General features: G+C 38.9%; 1 long non-coding RNA gene across 1 annotated transcript; it reads right to left on the bottom strand.

The window, feature by feature from the left end:
• Positions 1-2,368: 2,368 nt before the first annotated feature.
• 4933436E23Rik (RIKEN cDNA 4933436E23 gene) lies at positions 2,369-25,769 on the bottom strand. Its single transcript, NR_040455.1, has 9 exons — positions 25,698-25,769; positions 24,653-24,768; positions 24,233-24,381; positions 13,358-13,418; positions 7,084-7,183; positions 6,633-6,702; positions 5,971-6,096; positions 3,290-3,345; positions 2,369-2,729 (listed from the first exon to the last, which is right to left on the bottom strand). It is a non-coding gene; the product is annotated as an RIKEN cDNA 4933436E23 gene (long non-coding RNA).
• Positions 25,770-25,850: the final 81 nt, after the last annotated feature.

The following is a 25,850-nucleotide window of genomic DNA, read 5'->3' as shown; positions in this document are numbered from 1 at the left end:
ATACTTGCTTTTGGTCAAAAAGAGGTTAGAGGACAATATGTAGCTAAAAAGAGGTCGCTGGATTAGATGGCAGATCAACCAGGATTCACCACTGAAGAAGTTAAATTTAGCATAGCTTACAAATTAGGATGGTAGTTGCTGTGCCCTACAGTTAGTTACTTGTTGATTCTGATCTAAGTTTATGTGGTGTTTTCCTTCACCCGGGGACTCAACTGGGTTCCAGGGAGAAAGGTATGGCAACAAAGTGTGGGTTTGCAAAAAGTGCACCCCAAAAGGTCATGGGAATTTGGAAGTGTGGGGCTGGTGTGGTAGTGACCCACCAGTGGGAACTTAGCAAGCTGGTGGAGAGATTTTGGAGCTCTGGGTCAGAGAGTCTCCAAGAGATGAGAACAGGCCAATGTCTTGTGGGTGGTACCATCTCTGGGCTGATAGTCTTGGGTTCTATAAGAAAGCAGAAAGAACAAGCCAGAGGAAGCAAGCCAGTAAGAAACATCCCTCCATGGCCTCTGCATCAGCTCCTGCTTCCTGACCTGCTTGAGTTCCAGTCCTGACTTCCTTTGGTGATGAACAGCAATGTGGAAAGTGTAAGCGAATAAACCCTTTTCTCCCCAACTTGCTTCTTGGTCATGATGTTTGTGCAGGAATAGAGACCCTGACTAAGACACATGCACAGACTATGAATTTTGCTAATAGTATTTACTGAGCACTGGCTATTAGTGGTTAGTTAGACACTTCTTAACTTTCCAGTTATTTCCTTGCTCCTCACCACAGTCTTCTAGAGTAGGTATCATATTCCCCATTTCACAGATGGATAATTAAAAAAATGTGAAGTGATTTTCTATGTCCACACCAGTGCCACCAGGGCTCAATTTATGTCCATGGTCCTGGGCCCAGACTTTATCAGCGTTTCACAACTGTGTTAACACACTTGATGCCCACTACTATTGCTCAAATGATAATTTTAATGTTTATTTTAGGTATAGAAGGTAGACACTTTCAATTGCAGATTAGTCTTCCAATGATAACCCTTCAAAATAGCATGCATGTCCATGTGTGTGTGTGTGTGGGTGGGGGAATACATGTATGTGCATTTTCTGCTTGGCCTAAGCTGATTAAACCCATGCAAATAAAGAAGTCATCTAGTGGCATATTATTAACTCATCATTTTTTGTGTGATTCTTAACCAGCAAAAAAAAAAAAAAAAAGTAGTATGAAAAACTACTGTACATTGTAGCACTACAATATGCCTATTGTATACCACTGTAATAAAATCCTTGCATATAGCTTTAAGCAGAAGGAAAAATGAAGGAAGTTTCAGGTTACAAAATCCTTTCACTAAGAACAAACATTTAAAAGTCTTTTTTCCTACGTGGGTCACTATGAAGCAGGTGTTCTTTAACTACTCCTGGCTAATTTCAATTCCACTAATGGTCAACAGCATTAAAACAAACCCTCACCTTTCAGTCACCTCTTCAAAAGAATAACACATGGTTTTTATTTTTTCAGAATGCAAAGATGGCTCTTGCTGCTTCAGTACACAGAGAACTGAATTTGCATGGCCACCACAAAATAGAATTAACAAAACATTAACTATGATGAAGTTGAAACTAGAAGAAGGAGTTAGCTTTATGTTCTTTTTCATGGCTCATATATCCTTTGGCCTACACTCCATCCTTCTTACTTTGAACACTAATATTATTATGGCAACCTGTCATGAAAAGTCAAAGAGCAATTTCGCCATCTCAGTTATTCATGACCACATAATCAAGTTGGTAATAAAACGTCCACTGTAAATGTCATGTGGAAGGTCCAGGAAATCTCCTTAAAATATTGTTTGTGCCCCTTAGGTGCTTGTTTCAAATCATCCTTTGTTCCTGCCCTCCAGGAGAGAATGGTGAGCAGCTGGGCTTAGCTGCCATTTTGGTGCTTGGCATGGGAGGACAGAATGACAAAGCAAGATGGGGAAAACATTTCTGCCACACTAGTCATCTAAAAGAAGGTTTTCTTTTGTGGGGTTTTGTGCTTTTGATTTTTGTTTGGTCTTGTTTTGGGGAGTGTCTTTGGTTTTTATTTGATGTTACAAGCAGCTGAATCTACATCTATCAACTGACCTGAGTAAGGTTTCAGAGCCTATATTCTCTTGCTTTATTTCGCTAGCACCCTTACCATAGCCTGTCTTCAATGGATGTGATTCTACCTCAACATCATAAAATATCTTTAATTTTAATGTTTTGATATAAACAATATGCTTTCTCATTTTTGCACAATAATTTCTTTAAAGGCTATTTGCATCTATAGCTCAAAATTACTTTTAAAAGTTGTTCTGTAAGAAATGATAACCTGAGTAGTGTGATCAACTATCAAACATCAATTATTAAAATGCTTTAATTCAGGCCAGATTATATTTCTTCTTTTGTCAACAGAAAACTACAATTTTGGATGAGGTTTTTTTCCCTACCCCTAAATCCATATGGTGATATTTTAGCCTCCAACGGGATAGTATTGTGAGTTGAGGTTTGTTGAAGGTAAAATAATTTTAGATTAGGCCATGACGATGGAATCTCTGGGATGAGATTAGTGTTGTTATGAAGGCATTGTATAGTGATATGGGCCTATAATTCAAATACTTCAAAACTGAGGAAGAATGATTGCCATGAGTTTCAGGCTGGACTGGATTATACAGTTGTCGACTTTCGTTGTGTGGCAAGAATGGGGTGGACCATCTAATGCTGTGGACAAATTTATATCAGTTTCAGTGTACTTTCACATACAAATGTAACAAAAAAGCAACAATCCAAGTAACGTTCTTTGGGTTCAGAAAAACATATAAATAAGCATCAGTAGTACATTGTAAATACTAATAGAACACCTCTTTCTCATTACTTTCTGAGGACTGACCAATTTAAACACATTTTCCCGGCATGCACTGTAGATTCTATGTCAGAAATCATGAAAGCAAGGCAGAAGGCCATATTCAGATTTAGGGTACACTGACCAGGTTGGCTTCTGACATCCATCAAGAAGAAACCTGTCTTATAAGTTGAATGTAAATGTTTGTCATAGGAGGCATGGATTCATTGCCAGGAGGAAAATGCATCTGATGTAGGAGGCTTTCTGCCTTTTGCCCTGGGGCCTCTCCCACAGGTCTCCAAGGCACTCACTGGGCACCTTGTGTTATTCTTTTGATCGTGTTCTGACATATAGTAAATTTCACTATAACCTAGGTGAACCTATCTAAAAACACCTACAAAGACACAACAGCAACAAAATTATTATCCAAGGTGCATACCTCATCAAGAACTCTGCCCCTCTGGCAACTTGCTCATGAACTTCCAGCTTCCAGACCTGTAGGAAAGAAATGTGTACTGCATTAGCAGTCCAGATTAGCAGGTAGGTACTGTGATGTTCTCTTCTTAAGGTAAAATATACCACAACATATTTAGTAGGTTAACAGAGCACAATAAAAAGGACAGCACTTATCTACTATTACCAAGTAAGTATTCGCTGCTATGAATAGATTTTTCTTTCTACGATAGATGACATCTACTATAAAAATAACATTATCGCGAATTTAGAGCTGATTCGGGCACCAAGAAAAGAAGAGATTTGATAGCTCCTTCACAAAAGCATTTCAGGCATCCTCTCAAACACTGAATAACTACATGGAATTTCTACTTTACTATTATTTTTAAATCATAGAACTCACTAAAACTCAATCTAAAACTCACTAAAACTAGTCTAATAGTTGTTTGAGTCACTTACAAATCATGAGAAAGGATTTTGACAGAACACTCTTCCCTAAATCTTTAAGGAAAACATTTTAAGTAAAAATCACAATTTTTAATCTAACAGTTTTAACTTACCAATTCCAGTATTTACCTTTCTTAGTGGCTTCTATGAGATAAAGGGTACCCACTCCATCTCCATGCTAGTAGGTAAATCGCTCAGATTCAGGGGTTTTCTCAAATACTATTTTTTAAATTTAACATCGCACATTTGATCTCCCCAACCTCTGTGAACTGATAACTACAAAATGAATATTAGGTATTCTTGCCAGGTGCAATTGTGCTGAAAATATCCAAGTATTTCTCAGGCCTCGGGCAAATGCACTGAGTAGCCTCAATACTCATGTGCACTGGGTGACAAGGCCATAGTGCACGAGAAGTGGGAAGTCTTGCCACAACGTCTAAGAGTTCTGAATGTTCACCAATCCAGTCTCTCCTCAAAAGAGAGAAAGGTCCTTGACTCTTATCTTTACCTAACATCCTCTCTTGCTCCATCCCTTCCTCCAGGCGAGCAGCCCACTTGTGAGCTTGCCCTCAAGAGAAAGAGAAAAGAAATCTCCTACTCCCCTGCCAGTCTTCACGGTTCCTTCTTCACAATGGTCTGAAGCAGCAAAGGAGAAGCTTCAGATCCAGAAAGCTGAGAGAGCAATGCACTGACCGTGCTTAAGTAGAAAGGAAACCTCGAGGCCAAGTAGTGTATGGATGAAATACACTGTGGAAGATGAGCTCTCCCCGCTCAGTCCTCCATCGTATCTACAGCCAGGCTCTGGTAACTAATGAATCCCGTGTCATCTAAAATGCAGGACCTGAATAGATGAGAAAGACCCATGGGGAGCCTAGCTCCAGCACTGCAGCATCTGCCACGGGATGACTTGAATAAGAAAACAGTTTTAGTTAAAAATGGTAAAAGTGAGGATGAAGAAGGGAGTGGCTCGAGCATTTCACGTAGAAGCAGAATCCCACACACATAACAGGACTTTGTGTGAAAGTCACTCAGCAGATCCTCACACATTACACCCTACCGAGCATTTTAAAAAAATGTAACGTGCACTGACAAAAATACAGCATGACAAACAAATGTATGAAACACGAGGAATGCTTTATTCTTGTGTGATGTTTCTTGAATGATAGGCCAAAGAAGAGCCTTAAACACTAAAATTTATGGGGCTGGTGGTGTAACTCAATGGCAGAGTTTAAATAAACACATACATTTCCAGTAAGTATTTACAAGACTCTATATCAGATGGAACAACTTTTACACCATGCATGTTGAACAATACTACCTCATCTTCATTGGTTTTGATACTTTTCAAGAAGTACATTTAACATTTGAAAAGCACAGCTGTCATTTGTCTGCTGCCAGTCTCCCTTTAGATGGAATTCTATTGGTCCATTGCCAGGAAGGTAGGCACGGGGCTAGATTCCAAGGAGACTAGAATCAAAGCAAGATGTATTGCAAAGTTGGACAGAGTACACTATGAAAGCATTCTACCAGTATTTGACAGCCTACAAAGAACTTTTGGAAATGGTGAAAACCTGCTGATGGATTGCCATTAGTTCCAAGGAGAAAGTACTGATCCAAAGTAAGCTAGATGCATATGTAGCAGAGGATGGCCTTGTCAGGCGCCAATGGGAGGAGAGATCCATGGTCCTATGAAGGCTCAATTGATGCCCCAGTGTGGGGAATCAAGGGCAGGGAGGTGGGAGTGTGTGGGTAGGTGGAAGAACACCCTTATAGAAGCAGGGGGAGGGAGGATGGGATAGGGGGTTTCAGGGAGAGAGGGAAACAGGGAAAGGGGATAACATTTGAAATGTAAATAAAGAAACTATTCAATAAAACAAAAACAACAACAACAAAAAACAAACAAATAAAACAAAGTAAGCTAGAGAGAAACAGAGCAATTAATGTCTAGATGAAAGAATTGACTGAAAGGTCAGGTGCAGCATTGGATACCCCGCAAGACTCAAGTGTCCATGATGAAGAATGAAATTTTGCTGTTTGCATTTGTGACTCAGAGTCCCAGAAACATTGAATAGCACCTCTTCTGTAGGTCAGATATGATAACAGTAGGTGCTATTTGTGGCACAATGGCATAATAGTTCCAAAGTTGACCTCCTCCTAGTCTCTAGAACCTAAGATTATAAAGCCTTCAGGCCAAAATACTCTTTAGGGGCTTTGGATTACCTGGGTGGCTCGGGGAATGACAGTAGTCTTTAAAACAGTGATTCAGGTGGGTCAGTGTCAAAGGGAGCCTTGGCAATACAAGCTGAGGTCCAATGATGGAAGCCTGGGCCAGGGAATGCAAACTGCCTAGAGGGTGAATGCAAATCAGTCAGCATGTTTACCTTAGAGACTCAGAAGGAATATAGTCCCACCAACATTTTCATCTCAGTCCATCAAGACAATTTTGGAGTGTAATTTCCGAGGTATGTGAGAATGTTTTTAAAATTGTTTTAAGCCACCACTTACAACAGTTTGTAACAGCAGCAACAAGAAATGAACATATACAAGGACCCACTTAACTAATGGAAAGGGCCTTTGGGATTGAGCCTAGTGCCTGTCAGGCAAGTGCTCTGCCCTTCAACTTTGTCTCCAATTCTCCTTCTTCTCTTTATCCTCCCCCTTTTCGTCCACCGTTTTGCTATTTAAGGCAGGGTCTGCTTGCAGGCAGACCTACAATAGATCATCTTGCTCGCTGCAGTTTGCCTGGTCACAGTCTCCACCTCTAGCAAAAGGTTTTGTTTTTTTGTTTTTTTGTTTTTTTTTTTTTTTCCAATACTGTTGGTAGAAGCTCTCAAGAATCTTCCAAGCTTCTATTTTCCCTGGATACGTGACCTTTTCCTTACCCTCTATTTACCACCAGTGGTCCCCAAGCCTACTTGTCCTCCTCCTTTTCATCTTTCTCTTCTTCCTTCTCTTCAGAGGTACCCAAGTGGCCAGCGTAAGGGAGACAGAACAGAAATATATGAATACAACTATGAGAGACAGCATACAGCCTGAAGATATCTGTGCTACTCGTATCAATTGTGATTGTGTGTTTAAAGATATGATCTCATATTTGCTTTTCATATTTTTTTATTTTGGGGAATTATGATTTAACTAAAAAGTGTCCATCTTTTTGATCCCACTCCCCTCTTGCTCTCTTTAAAAAAAATACCATGGCATCTTTTAATTGGTGTATAGATATATATCAATGTATCTATGTATATATAAAATTAAATATATCCCGATCAGCCTTTATTATGTTACCGACATGTATGCAATCTCAGAGCCATCACCTATTATTAGTTAGCCAACCTTGGGGCAAACCATTTCTCCTGCTCGCAGCATTCCTCAGTTGCCAGTGTTCTTTGATTCAATCCTCTTCAACAAATGAAACTCAAGCCTCCTCCTAATACTAATGAAAATGACAGAAAGAAGACAGTGATGTATACTTTTAAGGATTCACTTGTTAGCAGCACTGTGGCTTCCTGTTCTTGTTTATATAGCTTTTTTCCAGGGAATACACCTTGTTGTCACGAGCATACTCATGGAACACTGGACTAGCCCATGCTATGACAGATGGAGGCTATCCCAGTGAACTTAAAAAGGACTCTCAGGTTCTACACTGACTTCTTCCCTCGACACCCAACTCCTGAGCGAAACTGATCTATAAGCATCTATCTCTGTTCTGCTGATGATATAATGGTATAAAATAATATTTGTTGTTTCAAGCTGTTAAGTGTATTGTAAATTTTTTTATAACACAAATGATAAGTGTCATACTTCTCAATGGCCACCTTCAAGTATCCTCTGCTGAGGAGGCACTGAACAGAGAGAGAGGGACTTGTCACATTCTTGGTCCTCTCCTATTATCAGCCAGTTCAGTAGCAGTACAGTTTTTTGTTTTTTTTTGGTTTTTTTTTTTTTTTGTAAGCATGGAGAGACCATGAGGGCAGAGAGGGAAATTATTTACAGTCACAGGAACATGGGTTCTCATCTTCCAAAGCCAGTCAAGCTACCATTGGTCCTAGATGTTCAACCTCACAAAATTAGGGAATAACATTAAAACATCCTATGAGAAAACCAGAAGAACTGTTCTTGGTGATACTTGTGTTCAATTCTTCCTTCTGTGGTACAGAATTAGGTTCCTGCTTCAGAAATCTAGTGATTACCTATTTTATATGTCTGAGTAGGTTTAATATTGACAGAAGAAAGATTCTGTTGAAGCTGTATCTAAGGGACCAGCTCAAATATGATTAGTACACATGTTTCTGAAACAGTACATATTTTAAATCAATAATGACATGTACTATTGTGTCCCTACAATTCTGACACAGAGAGTTATGTTTTGCATACCTTGTTTTAAGGATGAAATACTTCCACTCTGGTCTCTGTAACTAAACTACAGTGGTCACTTGAGCAGTTTGAATTCTCTAAGTGGCAATCTTGAAATGAGAAAAGTCAACATTCCAATAGGATAATTAGACTTGACCATCATGGAAAAGTAGGACCATAGTTGCTTGTAAAATGCTCACACAGAGCAATTTTTCATGCAGGCTTTGTAATCCTCAGGTTATCTTTTAACAGAGTCCATGTCTAACTTGATAGATGAGGGCAGACACAGGGTCTGCTTATCCACGTGGCTTAGTGGATAGGCTGCCAAATATTAGTCATATGAGCCAGATTGTGCTAGGTTGACAGTAACCAGCTAAATCACCCACTGAGTACAGAGGAGGCTTGGGCCACCTAAATCAGCTGAGGTGGTTTAAACACCAAATCTTAAATTAAATGATTGTTGTGAGTATCTAAGTGTCAGAGAGACTTGTGAAGAAGAGTGAGTAAGAAGTAAGTAGGAAATGGAGTTTGAAACCATCTAGCACACTATGACCACCTTTTCTCAAATTGGTATAATCCAAGAACCATTTCCAAAAAGTGGAATATATTAACAATTAAACTGAATGTAGTCCAAATATAGTACTCTGCTCTCATCATCTATTACACCCATAACTTCTCTTACTATCATTTGTGAGTCTAGATAGTATTTTCTCTCAATAAGTCATCCCTTGATTCAATGTCTCTTTTAGCCAACATTTACTGTGTAAATATTTATTGTGTACATTCTTTGCAACAGACTCACAGTGGAGATTGAAACCAAGTAAATTGTATCATGTATGTGTCAAGCACACCTTCTAAATTCTAGGAAATTCACTTTTACAAAACACAAGTGATATCATTCTGAGCTGTATGTTTAATAAGAAATGAATGGACAGAATCTTCACATACACACACACACACACACACACACACACACACACAGAGAGAGAGAGAGAGAGAGAGAGAGAGAGAGAGAGAACCTTTGTTAAATCCAATTTCATCCCTTTTTATTGCTTTTGTCCTGAACCAAATGCATTTTCCCAAGTATCTGTTTAGGAGTCATGGTCTATTTTATCCTGGGACACTCATTTGAGAAAACTAGCTTTTTTTGAAAAAATCTGATAAATACAAACTCACAGTAGTGTTTTCCACTCCATACACAGCAGCCCCATAATGCCAGTGCCTACTGAGTTCTATCCTCTGGGTACCTTTCTCCTAGCTGTCTCCCAGATAATAGAAATTATAGGAAAAAACAAAAAACAAAATAAGCTTACTTATGTTGTGTTTTACCTAAAATTAGTTGAATAAAAGAAACATTTGCTTTAAAAGGAGGGACATTATTTACTATTAGGGATTTAAATCAAAACCTTTCAACATCTATTAAGAGTGTCCTTGTCACAGGATGGAGACCACAGGTAAATCTTGATCTTTTTGTAGGCTCTGGGTTAGGCTTGACCCTCCCGTTACCTATGAATAGCCTACTTATGTCATCTTTGCCCCACTGTTGGCTTTGGACAAGCATGGAACTCTGATTCTTATCCCATGGTGCATTCTTATGAGTTCCAGATAAAAAGTATTATGGAAAAAAATAAAACTGTGCTCTGACAACCATAAACATGTGGAGTGACCTTAAGAAGTATTGCTGTGTCTGGTGTGTTACGGTTTTTATTTCCTTCATTGCCTTCTTGTATTGACTAGAAATTTCTGCTCCATGTTAAAAAGGGAGGTGGTTTTAAGATTACAGTTCTCTTTATCAGATAGTAAACATCTTTTCCTAAATTATATCTTAATGACTTAATTTTCTTGTCATCTTTGTGTTATTAAAATGAAATGCAATAAAATACAAATAAAGTGATATAGCATATGATAAAGAATAAAAGGGCTCACGGTTTAGGAGGTGCAAGCCTGAGGGGCTGCACTCAGTGATGCTCTTCATGCTAACAAAAGCCGGAAGCTAAGGGAAACATCACATAACAAGCGAGGCGAATGCTTTATTGCATGTTTAATGTGAATAGATGATTCAGACCACCAGCAAGGTATATTCTGATTATTCACTATTGTTTGTGTGAGTTCATGAATTCTGTACATGAAGAAATGGACTACTTGATCTATGCTAATGAATTTGTGGGTACAGTTGTTTAAATTCTTCTCTTTATGACTCTTGGGGCCTCTAGTTCCAAATCTCCTTTCCTTTCTACTATTCGTATTTGATGTCTTTCTTTTTGTGCTTGAGATCTTAAAGGAGGTTTAACAACTTATCCATCATTTGAAAACTTTAGACCTTGTCATCAAATTTCTATTCTCGATTTCACCGATGTCTGCTTATTTTTTTCACATTTCTAATTTTCTTACTATTACCGTGTATTGAGTATTGGGGCGTGAAATTTTCCATGGAATGTATTTAGTGCTATTTAGAAAGGGGCATTAGTAGACATTTTCAGGACCCAGGACCTCACTAGTCCTGGAAACTGACTAGATTCCATGATTTCCCACCTGCTGAATTCTTAATATACTTACGTCTACAACTAGGTTTTTGCTAGATTTCCCCCATATTTTCCTCCCTATTTTCTTTTCTTGCCTTCCTGTGGGTCACTAGATCTTTTTTCTTATTTATTCACTTCACATCCTGACTGTTGCCCCCATTCCCAGTCACCCCTCCCACAATATCCTCCCTCCTTCTCCTCCAAGAGGGTGGAGGTCCCCCTGGGTGTCCTCCCACCCTGGCACATCAATTCTCTACAGGGCTAGGCCCATCCTCACCCACTGAGGACAGACAAGGCAACCCAGCTAGAAGAACATATCCCACAGACAGGCAACAGATTTTTAGGATAGTCCCTGCTCCAGTTGTTCGGGACCCATATGAAGACCTAGCTGTACATTTCCTACATATGTTTGTGTGTAGGATTGGGGGTGGTAGGTCCAGCTCAGGTATGTTCTTTGGTCAGTGGTTCAGTCTCTGAGAGCCCCAAGGGCTCAGGTTAGTTGACTCTTTTGGTCTTCCTGTGGAATTCCAATCTACTTCAGGGTCTGTCATCCTTCTTCATATTCTTCCATAAGAGTCCCCAAGCTCCATCCACTGTTTGGCTATGGTGTCTGCATCTGTCTGAATCAGCTGCTGGGTAGAGCCTCTCGGAGGACAATCCTGCTAGACTACTGTCTGCAAGCATGGCAGAGTATCATTAATAGCGTCAGGGATTGGTGCTTGCCCGTGGGGTTTGGTCTTTAGTTGGGCTGATTATTCCTTGGCCATTCCTTCAGTTTCTGCACCATCTAACATCCCTGAATTTCTTGTAGACAGGATAAATTTTGGGTCAAAGTTTTGTGTGTGGGTTGGTGTACCTATTGCTCCAATGAATTTCCTGCCTGGCCATATAGGGTGCCCTCTTCAGGTTCTATATTCCCAATGCTGTGAGTCACAGCTAAGGTCACTCCCATTGATTCTTGGGTGCCTCCTCTATCCCAAGTCTCTGGCACATTCTCAAGATGCCCTCCTCCTTCCTATCCCCACTAGTTATAGATTTCTATTGATTCTTAAGACTAACTGGCAATCTCTCCTGTCCCTTCTCACATCTGATCCTGAACCCTTCCCATTTCTTACTCCATCCCCTCTCCCACCCAGTTCCCTCCATCTGCCTCCTATTCCCCCACTAAGTAAGATTCAAGCATCCTCATTTGGGCTTTCTTTCTGCTTAGTTTCTTTGGGTCTGTGGAGTTTAGCATGGGTATCCTGTGCATTGAAGCTAATATCCATTTATAAGTGAGTAGTTATCATTTATTTCCTTTTGGGACTAGGTTACCTCACTCAGGATGATATTCACAAGATCCATCCATTTACTGAGAAATTCATGATGTCTTTGTTTTTAATCACTGAATAGTATTCCATTGTGTAGATGTACCACATTTTCTTTATCCATTCTTCAATGAGGGACATATTTATGATTACCCTTTCATGCATGTAAGATGACTTTTAATATATTTCTGAGCTCTTTATAAAGTTTTTTTGGCAACTGTTCAGGTTATTTATAGTATATGAGTACCAATCAAAACTAAAAGGAGGAGGATGTGTAAACTTAGGTAGGTTCTGTTCAATTTTAGGCAAATCTTGGTGAATGCTGACTTAGTTAAAATATTAGCTGAGAAGGATGTTCTAGGAGGCTTCCTTTGTTCCTGCTGCTGGATTACATTTTAAATTGCTAGTTCCTATATCTAAAAAAGAAGTTTTTCACATTTTAACATCTTGACCTCCAATTGGTACCATTCTATATTTTTATAATAGTTTCCACATTTTATTATGTGTAGCTTCCTTAATGCCTTATTATGTCTTAATGGATGATAAGTTTCTTTGTTAGCAATGTACAAAATAATGATGTGCATTTGCAATTGTTTTTGTCTTAGAGTTGACAAATATATAACTAATCTGGAATAGTAGTAAATAAGTCCTTGCATGATTAAATGTACAGTGTTTATATTAAGCTAAAAGTCACATTAAATAAATTTATGGGTAAGCATTGGCTTCAATGTTACTTTTCCATGTTTGGTATAAAAGAGAGGAGTTTGAAGAAGGGTAGCTGGGAGGGACTGTAAGATTGAAAGAGACAAGGGAATTGATGTAATTCTGTTACAAATTCAAAATTAAAAACATAGAAAAATAAAAGCAAACTTCTCACTACTGCTTTTTTTCCAAAAAATCTGCCATAAATACTCTAACTCAGTCTTTTTCTTATTGGCAAAATGTTTCTCAGGAAACCTAAGGATTTCAAAATGGACTTTTTAATTCTAACTGTTTCACATACTTATAACTTCTGATTACAATTAGGAATTGTACAACTGAGGTTGGAAGAGTCATAATGCTGACTGGTTGTAATTCTACGAGTCATAAATAGTAAGTCCTAAATAAATGTGAAAGGCATGATCCAGAGAAAAGGGAAAATATAAAAGCTAATGCTATTATTTCCAGCCTATCTAGCCTTCAAGGGCATTTAACAGTTAGTAGAATATTAGCAGCAAAGACAGATTTCATGATTAGAAGGTTCATTAGTAAGAAGGTACAGAATGCTAATCACAAGACTTTCATTTGCACTGACAAGGTCTGACCTAGCTAGCATTCATCACTGACAGTGGAATTGCTCCCTGGTGGTATCAACCACAGGCGAGGCAGGGAAAACATGTTCTTCACGGAGGGATTTATCAAAATAAGCAGAACTGTATCACACACCAGTGCTTTCCAGTGCTCCCTGGAGAATGGCTGTGATCTTGTTGGAATCAGCTTGTTTGGACTGTAAAATATAAAATGCCCAGGGGGAGTTTGCATGTTAAAGAAACTTTTAACTTTGTCACCCCAGCACAACTATCACATGAATCTGCACTTGAAATGATGTAATTGACTGTGAATAGGTACCTTAGCAATGCTAACCCAGACTCAGAGAGTAAACGCTGATATTAACTAAGAATTACAAATGTTTTTCACATTCATAGTTTTTTATTTTAAAACTTTTTTATAAAAGAATAACTATAAGTATCAATCAAAAACACATATTTTTAAGTCTAGAAAAGCATTTTCATATTTTTAGTATAAATGTGTATTTAGAGGCTATTTTCCTAGGCGACACAATGGTCAATAAAATGTGTACTCCTAATCAAAACGTGTGTTGTGAAAAATTATCAAGTCCCAAAAGTTGATGCTATAAAGGGCAAACTGATCACTGCCGGTTTTTTGTTTGTTTGTTTTTACAAAAGCCTTATTGTTAATTTGTCATACAACTTAAAAACTAAATACAGTAATTAAAAATTATATAAAGCAAAAATATAATTGAACAAAGAACCCAGACTCCAGGGTCACATAAATTTAAAACATTGAATCTTTACAAGTTCTATTTATTGTGTGTACCCATGTGTGTACCACGTGTTGAAACATACATGTGGAAGGTAGAAGTCAACATTCAGGAGTCTGTTCTCACCTATCACATGGGACCCAGGGACTGAACTCAAGATAGCAGACATATCGGAGCCCTTCCCCATGGCATGTGTGCTTGGGAATACACACAGATACACTCATATACACACGCACACGCACCCACGCACGCGCCATGCAATAAAAGACCAAAGAGACAGATTTCTCAGACTAGATTATCAAATGTTTGTGTGTGTGTGTGTTTTAAATTAAAATTATAAAAAAGAAAATTGTCATATTATGAATAGACATCTCTTTATCCCAGATGTCCGTTTGCTCATGGAACAGCTAGAAAAAATTATTTCTTTTTAAATTCTTATAATATCTCATGCAAAATTAAAATGAATGCATAATTCTCTCTTCTTTTGCAGCCTGAATGTTCTATACATGCTATGCATACTGTCTTTTCATGCTGCTTTTCTGGTTTGGATAGTCTTTGTCTCATCGAAGGTTTATCACTGGAGGCTTGGTAACTAGGGTCACCATAGGGCAACTGAGAATGCCTTTAAAGGTAGTGCCTGGTGAGAGGTTGGTGGGTGTGTTGGATAGTTTATGTCAACTTGACACAAATCAAAGTCATCTGAGAGGAGGAAACCTCAATTTAGATCTCCATAAGATTGGGCTAGAGGCAAGCCTGCCTGTGAGGCATTTTCTTAGTGATTGATGGATGAAGACCCCGCCTATTGTGAGTGGTGCCACCCTTGGGTGGTTCTGGGTTCTATAAGAATTTAAGCTAAGCAAGCCTTGGAGGAAGCCAGTAAGCAGCACCCTTCCTTGGCCTCTGCATCAGCTCCTGCCTGCAGGTTCCTGGCCTGTTTGAGTTCCTAGCCTGACATTTTTCAATAATGAACAGCAATATGGAAGTGTTAAAACAAAACAAAACAAAACAAAACAAAACAAAACAAAACAAAACAAACAAAAAAACCCACCAACCAACAAACAACACCCCTCCACACACACAAATTGCTTTTGGGCCATGGTGTTTCATCACAGCAATAGTAACCCTAAGACAGGTTATTGAGGCTGCTTCCTTTGGAAGGAAATGATGGTCTCCTGAAGAAATGTTTCTTGAGAGTGAAATTTTCAAGAGTAGTTCCACCCCTAATCCTATTCTAGCATCCTGTTTGGTAATATGATCTTTTGTTTCCTCGAATGCTCTTGCTATGATGCAGTTAGGCCATCATGGGAAGCTGGACCAAATGTGCTATCTTTCTTGGGCTTTCAGTTTCCATGAACTAAATAAGATACCTTTTCTTATAAGGTTAGAATAAGTTAGGTAATTATTATTCTGTTTGTGTGTTTTTATTGAAATTCATAAACAGCTTTGTGCACAGTTGCCCATCTGAACTAGATGGTGTGATTTTTACCACGAAGATACTATATTCTTTGGATATGAGACACAGAGAAATCATGCTGGAACTGAACTGGAGGCTTCCTCCCAACTGTATAGTGTCCATGGTGTCTGAAGATGCTTTGGAGGCTGTTTGGTAGAGAAATAACCAACAGTCTTCCCTAGCCCCTTATACAATACAGACTTGATAGGCAACATACACCCACTGCTGCAATAGTGGCATGAATGTTCTGGAGACAACCAACCACTTTTTGATGAACTTAAAAGCCCACCCCACAGGAGTGAATATGTTACTAGTCCTATGAGCTTGGTCAAAAACTCATGGCTGTAGAGCCACAGACTTGAGTAGGGAATCTATTTCATTTGGCTTTTCCTCGGGGACTCTGTCAATTAATTAAATTCTATTTTCATATCTTGAATAGTTCTCATTAATTTATCCTGCTATTTAATTTATCAGACTTCATTCCTGCATTTACTGATACCCTCTTTGACTTCCTTAATCATAGTTATTATTATTTCTTTTAAATCATTGTTACTTTTCTTGGAAGACATTCCTGTTGGAGGAAAAATTTTGGTGAGGGTCTATTATTTCGATTATTCATCACTGTGTTTAGTGATAGGACATATGAAATTAGTTAGTATTAGTATTGTTGACAGTCTTTCATGGTGCAGAAATCTTGCCTCTCCTTTGCTGAGTCAGTATTTGATCTCTGTTTCATGATTCCTTGGTTGCAGTGCAGCTGAGTGGGGATTAGGGTTCAGTCTTGAAGCCTTAGGAGAGAATCTAACACTGACTCATTGCTAAATGCACAGGTAGTCTAAACACAGGTAGTATTGATGGCTGATCTCACCATGGCCAGAGAAACTTTTTTTTTTTACAGTGAACAATGATTAAGACTCAAATTACTAAAAGTGTTGTGACTATTGAGAGCCCATTTCTAAAAAGGATACATCTTACCTCCTTCAGTGCCCATGGAACATCACAGAAAAGTAGAAAAACAATAGAAGCCAGAGACTGAGATGGCTGGGGCAACATTCAATGAAACTCTGTCTTTTCTTTTCTTTTTCCTTTTTTTGTTTTGTTTTGTTTTGTTTTGTTTTGTTTTGTTTTGTTTTTTTGAGACAGGGTTTCTCTGTATAGCCCTGGCTGTCCTGGAACTCACTCTGTAGACCAGGCTGGCCTCGAACTCAGAAATCCGCCTGCCTCTGCCTCCCAAGTGCTGGAATTAAAAGTGTGCGCCACCACTGCCTGGTTGTCTTTTCTTTATAACGTGATTACCACACTCATGAACAAACTGAAAGTGTGATAACCTGCAGAAGATCTGCACCTCCCCCTCCAAAAATAGACATGAAGTTAGTAGGTGACTAGTTGGGAAGAGGGTCCTGATGGGCTGAGAGACAACACAACAGAGTAATGGAGGTCCAAAACTACCACACTATCTTATATGAATGTATGAAATTGTCAAAACTATAATAAAATAATTTAAAAGTGTATAAATAGCTGCTCAATTCTATTAAATAATCAAGTCATACATTTAACTTGAACCCCTTCGAAAGTCACATTGCTTTCTAAATGTTTATGATTACAATGAAATCATCAATGTCCTTCTACAAAGGACATGGAGTTTTAAATTTAGGAAAGGTATTTTGTGAAGAGTGTATATACAAGCTCTCAATTATGTGTAAGTTACCTGAGTGAAGGTTAGGAAATAAATGCTTTCAGAGCGGAAGCATCTAAACCACGGGTGTTCTAAATGCATTGCGATGATAATGACATACAGCAATACAGTGAAACTGTTGATGGTAATGAACACAGCATTAAAAAAGAAAAATGTTCTGGTGTGCTTTTATTTCTTCTCACCAGGGGTTGTTTGTAGGTTTAAAAGAAAAAAAAAACCATTGTATTTTCTAGCTAGAGGAAATGTAGAATTATGATAGATTTAATCAGGTTAGTGCAGACAAAAGTTACAAGAAAGAACTGGTAAGAAATCAAAACCTGAATTCTAAGAAATGTGCATGGTCCAGAGATACAGGTGAACTTTATGATGGTTGCTAGCTGGAAAAATTCAGAAAGGAAAAATATATCAATGACAGAAATCGCATATTTTGAAATTGAGTTTAGGAAACAGGCTGTATGATTTCTGCCCTTTGCCTATATGCTATTCTGGGATTGGTGGCCTTGGGTGCTCACAATTTCTACAAGCAACTCATATTCTTACCTTTTAAAAGAAATCATCTATCCCCTACCCTCCTCCTCCTTTCCCTCCTCCTTCCCCCCACCGTTCCTTCTCCTCCTCCTCCTCATTCTTTCTTCTCTTTTATTTCTCCCCTTCCTCTCCCTCCATTCTCATGTAGCCCAGACTAGACTCAACATCTCTAGGAAGCTTGGGATGGACTTCATACTTCTGACTCTCTTATCTTTACTTCCTTAGTGATGGGATTCTGTAATTCATTGAACCCAGGGCCTTTATACATGTTACATAAAGACTTCATCAACTGAGCTACACCCCTAGCCATGCTGTTTGTTTTTAATCACCTCATACTTATTAGTATTTATATAATGTTTCTTTTGGTTTTGAAGACTGGAGAATTCTGAAATATTTGGTGCTACATCATTTATCGATTTTGGATTTTTTTGTTTAAATAACTCAAGTGATTTATAATAATAATTCTCCTTTGATTCCTAGTCAGAGTAGTGAAAGTCATGGTTTCTTTTGCTTCACTGAGACACGACTAGGTCTCCTGATGCATCCCAGGACCTCTTGGAACTCACTATGTGGCCCAGGCTAGAACACTATGATTGCAGGCATGAGTCAAGCCCACCTCAGGGAAAACTGCTGGAAACTATTTTTGCATTCTTCTGTGCATACACTTTCATGACTCTCTCTTAACTTTACTCAATCTCTCAGGTCTTTTTAAACATAGTACATAGTTTCTTTATATCCTAAGATAAAACAGCTTTTACAGGGTAGGTTGTTTTGTCAGTCTCATTTCCCTTTCTTTGTTCTTTTTTTTTTAAATATGGAAGACTAGTGTCCTCCAAAACTCACTACAATTAGATTCTTTTATGAATTTATTGTACGTTCCTTCCATCCTGTTAATGTCTTCTATTAGGTGTCACACTGTAGCTCTGTCAAAGTAAGTTATATGAGTTGAGTGTCTTCCTCATATTACAGATACTGTGGTGGTTTGAATATGTTTGGCCCAAAGAGTGGCACTATCAAGAGGTGTGACCTTCTTGGAGTAGGTGTGACCTTTTTCGGAGTGGGTGTGTCACTGTGGGTGTGAAATTTAAGATCCTCATCCTAGCTGCCTGCAAGCCAGTCTTCTCCTAACTGCCTGCAGAGCAAGAGGTGAAACTCTCAGCTCCTCCAGTCCCATGTCTGCCTGGACGCTGCTATGGCCACACCTTGATGATAATGGACTGAAGCTCTGAACCTATAAGGCAGTCCCCATTAAATGCTGTCCTTATAATAGTTGCCTTGGTCATTGTGTCTGTTCACAGCAGTAAATACCTAAGACAGGTACAGATATAAAAAGGAAAGAAATTCTGCTCAGTCCTATTATGTTTGTTATTATCATGCTGGACACTAACTTTCCTGTCTAGTTTATTTTTGAGCCCAGACTCTATGACATGTGACCCTGATGTTGGTCGCTTTGAAAAAAGCCCACTCTATCAGGGAGGCTTTTTCCTCGGGATGTTTCCAGGGCAGAGTTGAGTGGTAGGATATTTGCATGCTGCATTAATTCTAGTTTCCAATATCAGTTTGAGGGAAGCCAGGCTTATTCCCCTCCCCCCCCCCCCAGTGGGTTTGCATTCACTCCCACTATGCAGGAAATAGTTTATTTTATTAATAATATGCTATTATATTATTTTATGTAGTAGGAAGTGGAACACAGTGTGTGTGTGTGTGTGTGTGTGTGTGTGTGTGTGTGTGTGTGTGTATGTGTGTGTGTGTGTGATGATTTTCTTTCTGTGAAGTCTCCTAGCATTGCTTGCTTTGAATACCACTGATCTGCATTCATGTTTCTAGCTGAGTTGAATTCTATTTGTCCTCCATTTTGCTCACTTGGGCAGCTATTCTCTTTTTATTGAAGTTTTAAATACTTTCCATTAATATACACCCATTATCATAGTTACTAAGTTATAAAAACTGTTTAGAGTTATTTAAAAATCCAAACTTAAAGAAAATGCTGAATTTCATGCTTTATTTTTTTAATTTCTTTTTTATTAGGTATTTATTTCATTTATATTTCCAATGCTACCCCAAAAGTCCCCCACACACTCCCCCACCCACTCCCCCACCCACCCACTCCCACTTCTTGGCCCTGGCGTTTCCCTGTACTGAGGCACATAAAGTTTGCATGACCAATGGGCCTCTCTTTCCACTGATGGCCGACTAGGCCATCTTCTGATACATATGCAGTTAGAGTCAAGAGCTCTGGGGAGTACTGGGTAGTTCATATTGTTGTTCCACCTATAGGGTTGCAGATCCCCCCCAGCTCCTTGGGTACTTTCTCTAGCTCCTCCATTGGGGGCCCTGTGATCCATCCAATAGCTGACTGTGAGCATCCACTTCTGTGTTTGCTAGGCCCCGGCATACTCTCACAAGAGACAGCTCTGTCTGGGTCCTTTCAGCAAAATCTTGCTAGTGTATGCAATGGTGTCAGCGTTTGGAAGCTGATTATGGGATGGATCCCTGGATATGGCAGTCTCTAGATGGTCCATCCTTTCGTCTCAGCTCCAAACTTTGTCTCTGTAACTCCTTCCATGGGTGTTTTGTTCCCAATTCTAAGAAGGGGCAAAGTGTCCACACTTTGGTCTTCGTTCTTCTTGAGTTTCATGTGTTTAGCAAATTGTATCTTATATCTTGGGTATTCTAAGTTTCTAGGCTAATATCCACTTATCAGTGAGTACATATTGTGTGAGTTCCTTTGTGATTGGGTTACCTCACTCAGGATGATGCCCTCCAGGTCCATCCATTTGCCTAGGAATTTCATAAATTCATTCTTTTTAATAGCTGAGTAGTACTCCATTGTGTAGATGTACCACATTTTCTGTATCCATTCCTCTGTTGAGGGGCATCTGGGTTCTTTCCAGCTTCTGGCTATTATAAATAAGGCTGCTATGAACATAGTGGAACATGTGACTTTCTTACTGGTTGGAACATCTTTTGGATATATGCCCAGGAGAGGTATTGCGGGATCCTCCGGTAGTACTATGTCCAATTTTCTGAGGAACCACCAGACTGTTGTGCCTGGAGAGATAGTTAAGTGAAGTGGTTATGGACATAGATTCTATATACAAACTATCTGATTTTCATTATAGAACAATCATAAACTCTGAAATTAGATACAAGTGGTTTAGCATCTCTAAATAATATGAGAATCCAAATGAGCTGTTATCTACAGTGCTTAGAGCAATTCTAAATATACAACAAACACTGTAGAAAAATTTTCATCTTTTTAGTAGTAAGGGTGATAATGGTATTTCTTCTTTGATTTTTTTCATAGTAGACGTATATGTACTTGTTTAAGGAACATGATCAGTGGGCTGGTGAGATTATGCAGCAGATAAAAGCTCTTGTCGGCAAACCTGATGACCTGAGATTTAGTTTCAGAACACACATGGGCAGAAGGAGCAAATCGACTTCCACAAGTTTCCTATAGACACATACACACACACACACACACACACACACACACACACACACACACACACACACTCATTGTCATGTGTTCCAGTCTCTACTGCATACATAAATATAATAAAATATTTTTAATAAAAATGTTCAGAGGTGTTCAGCTCACCCAATGTCTGTACAACTAGGTCAATATTAAGTTGGAAATATGATGAGTTAGAATGCATTTTAGACTTTTTCCCGTAGAACATGAGAACTTCGTCACTCAGAACCTTAGCACATTGGGGTCTGGTTGTGATGACTATGAGCTTTGACTCCCTACCACTGTACAGTATCCTGAGAGGGTGTCACACCAAATTCTGCTCTCCCTAGTAAACAGCAAAACTAAAAATACATGATTTCTAAGAGATGCACATCCCTTTCACACAATCCTAAACTTGGCAGTCATAAATTAAACTATAAGACTATCTGCACTTCCAGAGGTCCTGAGTTCAATTCCCAGCAACCACATGGTGACTCACAACCATATATCTGTAATGGGATCTGATGCCCTCTTCTTGTGTGTCTGAAGAAAGCAGCAGTGTACTCACATACATAAAATAAATCTTTTTTTTTTAAAGACCATTCTTAGTGTTTGGGCCCTGAGCCACAATTGTTCCATCCTTTGTAAACATGGTCGGCTAAATAATTTGTGTTGTATAGGGCCTTAGATGGAATTTTTTATTTTCTTAAAGAAACTTGTCATATATAATTAAAGAACTCTGTTTTAAATGTGACTCTGGCCCAAGAAAATACTTATCAAGCGTTAATGTACTCAATCATTGAGAATGAGCATTAGTAATAATAAGAAAGAGTCCACAGTTTAATGCATCTTCATTACTTGAATATAATGCTTACTTTGGAGAACCGAAGATACATCGTGGCCTGTCAATCATCTACATTATCCAGATGTTCAGCTGTAGTCACCAAGGAACTGCAGGCTTAGTGTTATACATCTGCCTACATTTTTACCAAAGCAGTATGAGCTAGGGATTGAAATATTGTACTAGAATAGTTCTTGCATACTTGTCAATCATCTTTGCTCGTTCACTTTAGGGTTTTTTTTTTTTTTGTTCTCCCCTAGGTAGCTAGGAAACTTTATCTGTACCTCTGCCTTACCTTTTTGTGTTCTGATATGTGTGATCCACTCCACGTCCCAGGTAGCCTCTCTTGGGGAAGCAGAATTAGCATCAAAATACAAACAGCACCAGGGCAATCCAAAACAGTTGTTTATTTTTGAGATTGTATATTTTCTCCCACAAAATCCTTCCACGTTACCCACCTAATTCTTCAAATTCATAGCTTCTATTTTCACGAGTTGTTATTGCATGCATATATTTATTTGTATATATATTTCTAAATACAACCCATTGAGTCCATATAATGTCACTTGTATGTATGTTTTTAGGGTTGAACATCTGGCACTGAACAATCAATTGGTGAACTCTTCCCATCTCTCCCCACTTCCAGATTTACTCAGTTGCCTGTAGTTCTTTGTGTAGAGTGGAGACCTCATCGTTTTTCAATGTTCAGTTTGGTGTGTTTGATGATATCATCCTTGTTCAGCTCACATTGGGCAGACATGTTGGTGAGACTTTGCAGGGGTAGCTTTGATGGTACTAGGAAATATAAACTCAGTAAACTCCCTGGCCTTTGGCTCTCACAATTGTCTGCTCACTTCTGCAATATTCTCTCTGCCTTAGGTGTGGGCATGTTCTGTAGATGTATTGATTAGGACTTGGCTTTTCAATTCTGCATTTTGGTTGGTTTTGTTTTTCTGTAGTGGTCTCTATCCCTTGCCAAGGGATGTTTCCTTGATGAGGAGTGAAGACAGATATGTGTCTGTGGGTATAAGGTATAGTGCTGTTGGGGATTGTGTTGGTTTAGTGAATTAGTGGTTGTGGATTCTCCTCCAATAACCTTGATTTCACTAGCATTGAATACAACAAACCCTCTGGGAAACACGGAAAGCATTTTCATAAGAGGAATTTATAGTTCTAAATGATCACATTGAAAAAAAAAATCAGAAGGTACTCAAACAAATGGTTTAATGATAGAAGTCAAAGAGTTAGAAAAACAAGAAGAAACCAAACTTAAACTAAGTGTATGTCAAGACATAATAAAAATTGGAGCAGAAGTCAACAAATTAGAAACAAAGAAAACAAAAAAAATTAAAACATCTAAAAACTGGTTCTTTGAGAAGATAAAAAAGACAGACCTTTGGCTCAGCTGAGAGAGAGAGAGAGAGAGAGAGAGAGAGAGAGAGAGAGAGAGAGAGAGAGAACCTAAATTATCAGAATTAGAAATGACCAAGATAACATTATCACAGACACCAAAGAAATCAAGAGTATAACAGAATATTTGAAACCCTGAATTCCATCAAGCTGGAATATCTAAATGATCGATTTTCTAGAGGCAGCTAAAACACCATAATTAAACCAAGAAGTCAACACCCTAAACAGACCCATAACAAATGAGATTAAACTAATCTATATTAAACTAATATAGTAATGAAAGGCCTATAAAAAGCCTTCCAGAAAAAAAGTGTAAGACCAGAAGGAGTCATAGCAGTATTCTACCAGGCATTCAAAGGTCTACAGACAGTTCTTAAACTCGCCAAGAAGAAGAAGAGGAAGAGGAAAAGGAGGAGGAGGAGGAGGAGGAGGAGGAGGAGAAAGAGGTGGAGCATTCCCATACTCCTTCTATGAAGCTGCTATCACTCTTATATCCAAAACAAACAAAAACAAAAGAGGGCTGCACCCTACAGGCCTGTTCACAGATGCTACACCTCTTCATGATACTACACTGGCGATTAGGTTTCAACTAGGAATTTTAAGGGAAACATAAACATTCAGATCATGGTATATTCATATTCATATTTTGTAAAGAATTTCCTGGCTGGCCTCAAGACTGACAAGTTTTTCACTCATTTGTTTTATGGCTTAGTCCTTTAATTCTTATTTTTAAATACAACACGTATAAATTCCTAGAAGTATTCTTTATATATCACATTTCCAGATTAGTTTTAATACTTCTTGTCTTGAAAATGATACCTTCTAATTTTTGTAATTGTGACAGAACTGAAAAAACAACAGAGACTTTTGTTACCGTTAGATTCTGTCTGTGCTTCACACCACACATCTTCTTTCTAGATCAGTTGATTACTTTTCTGGTGATCCAGTCGTTAAAATTTAGTGCTCTCTGGTGTATTGGTTGGCTTTCTCTGTGTCCAGTTCCTTAGATTTCAGGTCTATGGACTAGGATAACAATGCAAGTCTGACATATAGACTTCACACAACGAGATTCTTAGAAAAGACCTAGAGACACAAAATGATGACAGTTCATTTAATAATAATTATTATTATTATAAAAATATTGTTATAGACATAGAAACCTAAAGCATAGAATGGTAACAGTTAATTTAATATTAATTATTATAATTATAATAATAAAGATAAATAATGTTGTAGACAGTAGAGAAACTTTAGGAAAATGGCTATTAGAAAATCAGAATGTAATTCTGCTTACCCTGCATCTTTTATTCCAACTGGAAAAATGTAGATATTAGAGCAAGAAATATATAATACTTCTGCAAAGCCAGGCACGGTGGTGCATCTCTGCAAACACCATTACTCAAGATGCTTCTGCAAAGGATCAGAAGTTCAAGCTTAGTCTGGACAACATAGGGAGACTCTCACCTCAAACCAACCACAGACAGCAAAAATACCTGTGTCACTTGAAATCATTTTGAATCAAGCTTTATAAATTAAATTATTTGTGACAAGTAGAAATGATCTCTTTAAAATATTGACTACCACGAGTGCTGTAGAAATCAGTATACATACACATATTATATATATTATATAATCTAATATGTATGTATGTATGTATGTATGTATGTATGTATATATTAGATGATCTTACTCTGTTGCCTAACCTAGTCTTGAATTCGTGGACTCTTGTGATCTGTCCTACTTCAGTCTCTGGTATTTTAAACTACAGATGTATGTCCTGACACAAAACTACAATTTTAAATGGATCAATTCTGCTCTAGCAAATAAAATAATCTGAGAGAGATCAGAGAATACCCTTGGTAAAAATTATTAAGCTTGGCATCAGGGGAACAGGAAGACATCCAGAGGTCTGTCAATCGCCATGCCATGCAGCTCAGGCAGGGAAAGAGTGCCCTCCACAGCCCTGTCTGCAGCCACTCCCTGTGGTGCAGGGGTGGGAAGACTTCCATAGGTCTGCCTGCTGCCACACCACATGGGCAGGCTGTAGACACCTAGAGGCCTGCTGCTTGTCACCACACCACATGGTGCTGACAGAGGAGGTCCTTGGGGCACCGGTGAGCCATTCCTGAGTGCAAAACCACAGGAGTACTAGCCCTCCCAGTTCATCTGCTGCGGGGTTGATAGAGCTGGCCCTGGGGTCATGAGAGTGGGTATGGTGGCCCTGCCCCTCGCTGGCTCAAACACTCAGGAGAGCAGACCCTCACCTGAGCAGCACAGTAAACCTAGCCCTGGGGGAGGGGGCGCCAGTGAGGCAGTGCTCGTAGCCTAGCTACACTCACTGGCACTCAGGAGAGCAGGCACTGCACCGCGCCTGTGCTACACAGTGGCGTTGGCCCCATCCAATCCTGTGTGAGCTACCCCTGAGGGTGTGAGGAAAAGAGCTGGCCCAGAAAGATCACGTTGCAGAATGGGCCCTATGACTCAAGTGGACA

Source organism: Mus musculus, chromosome 1, assembly GCF_000001635.26.
Source record: "Mus musculus strain C57BL/6J chromosome 1, GRCm38.p6 C57BL/6J".
NCBI classification, from domain to species: Eukaryota; Metazoa; Chordata; class Mammalia; order Rodentia; family Muridae; genus Mus; species Mus musculus.
The sequence above is the reverse complement of the archived record's forward strand: the minus strand, read 5'-3'. Positions and strand labels throughout refer to the sequence as shown.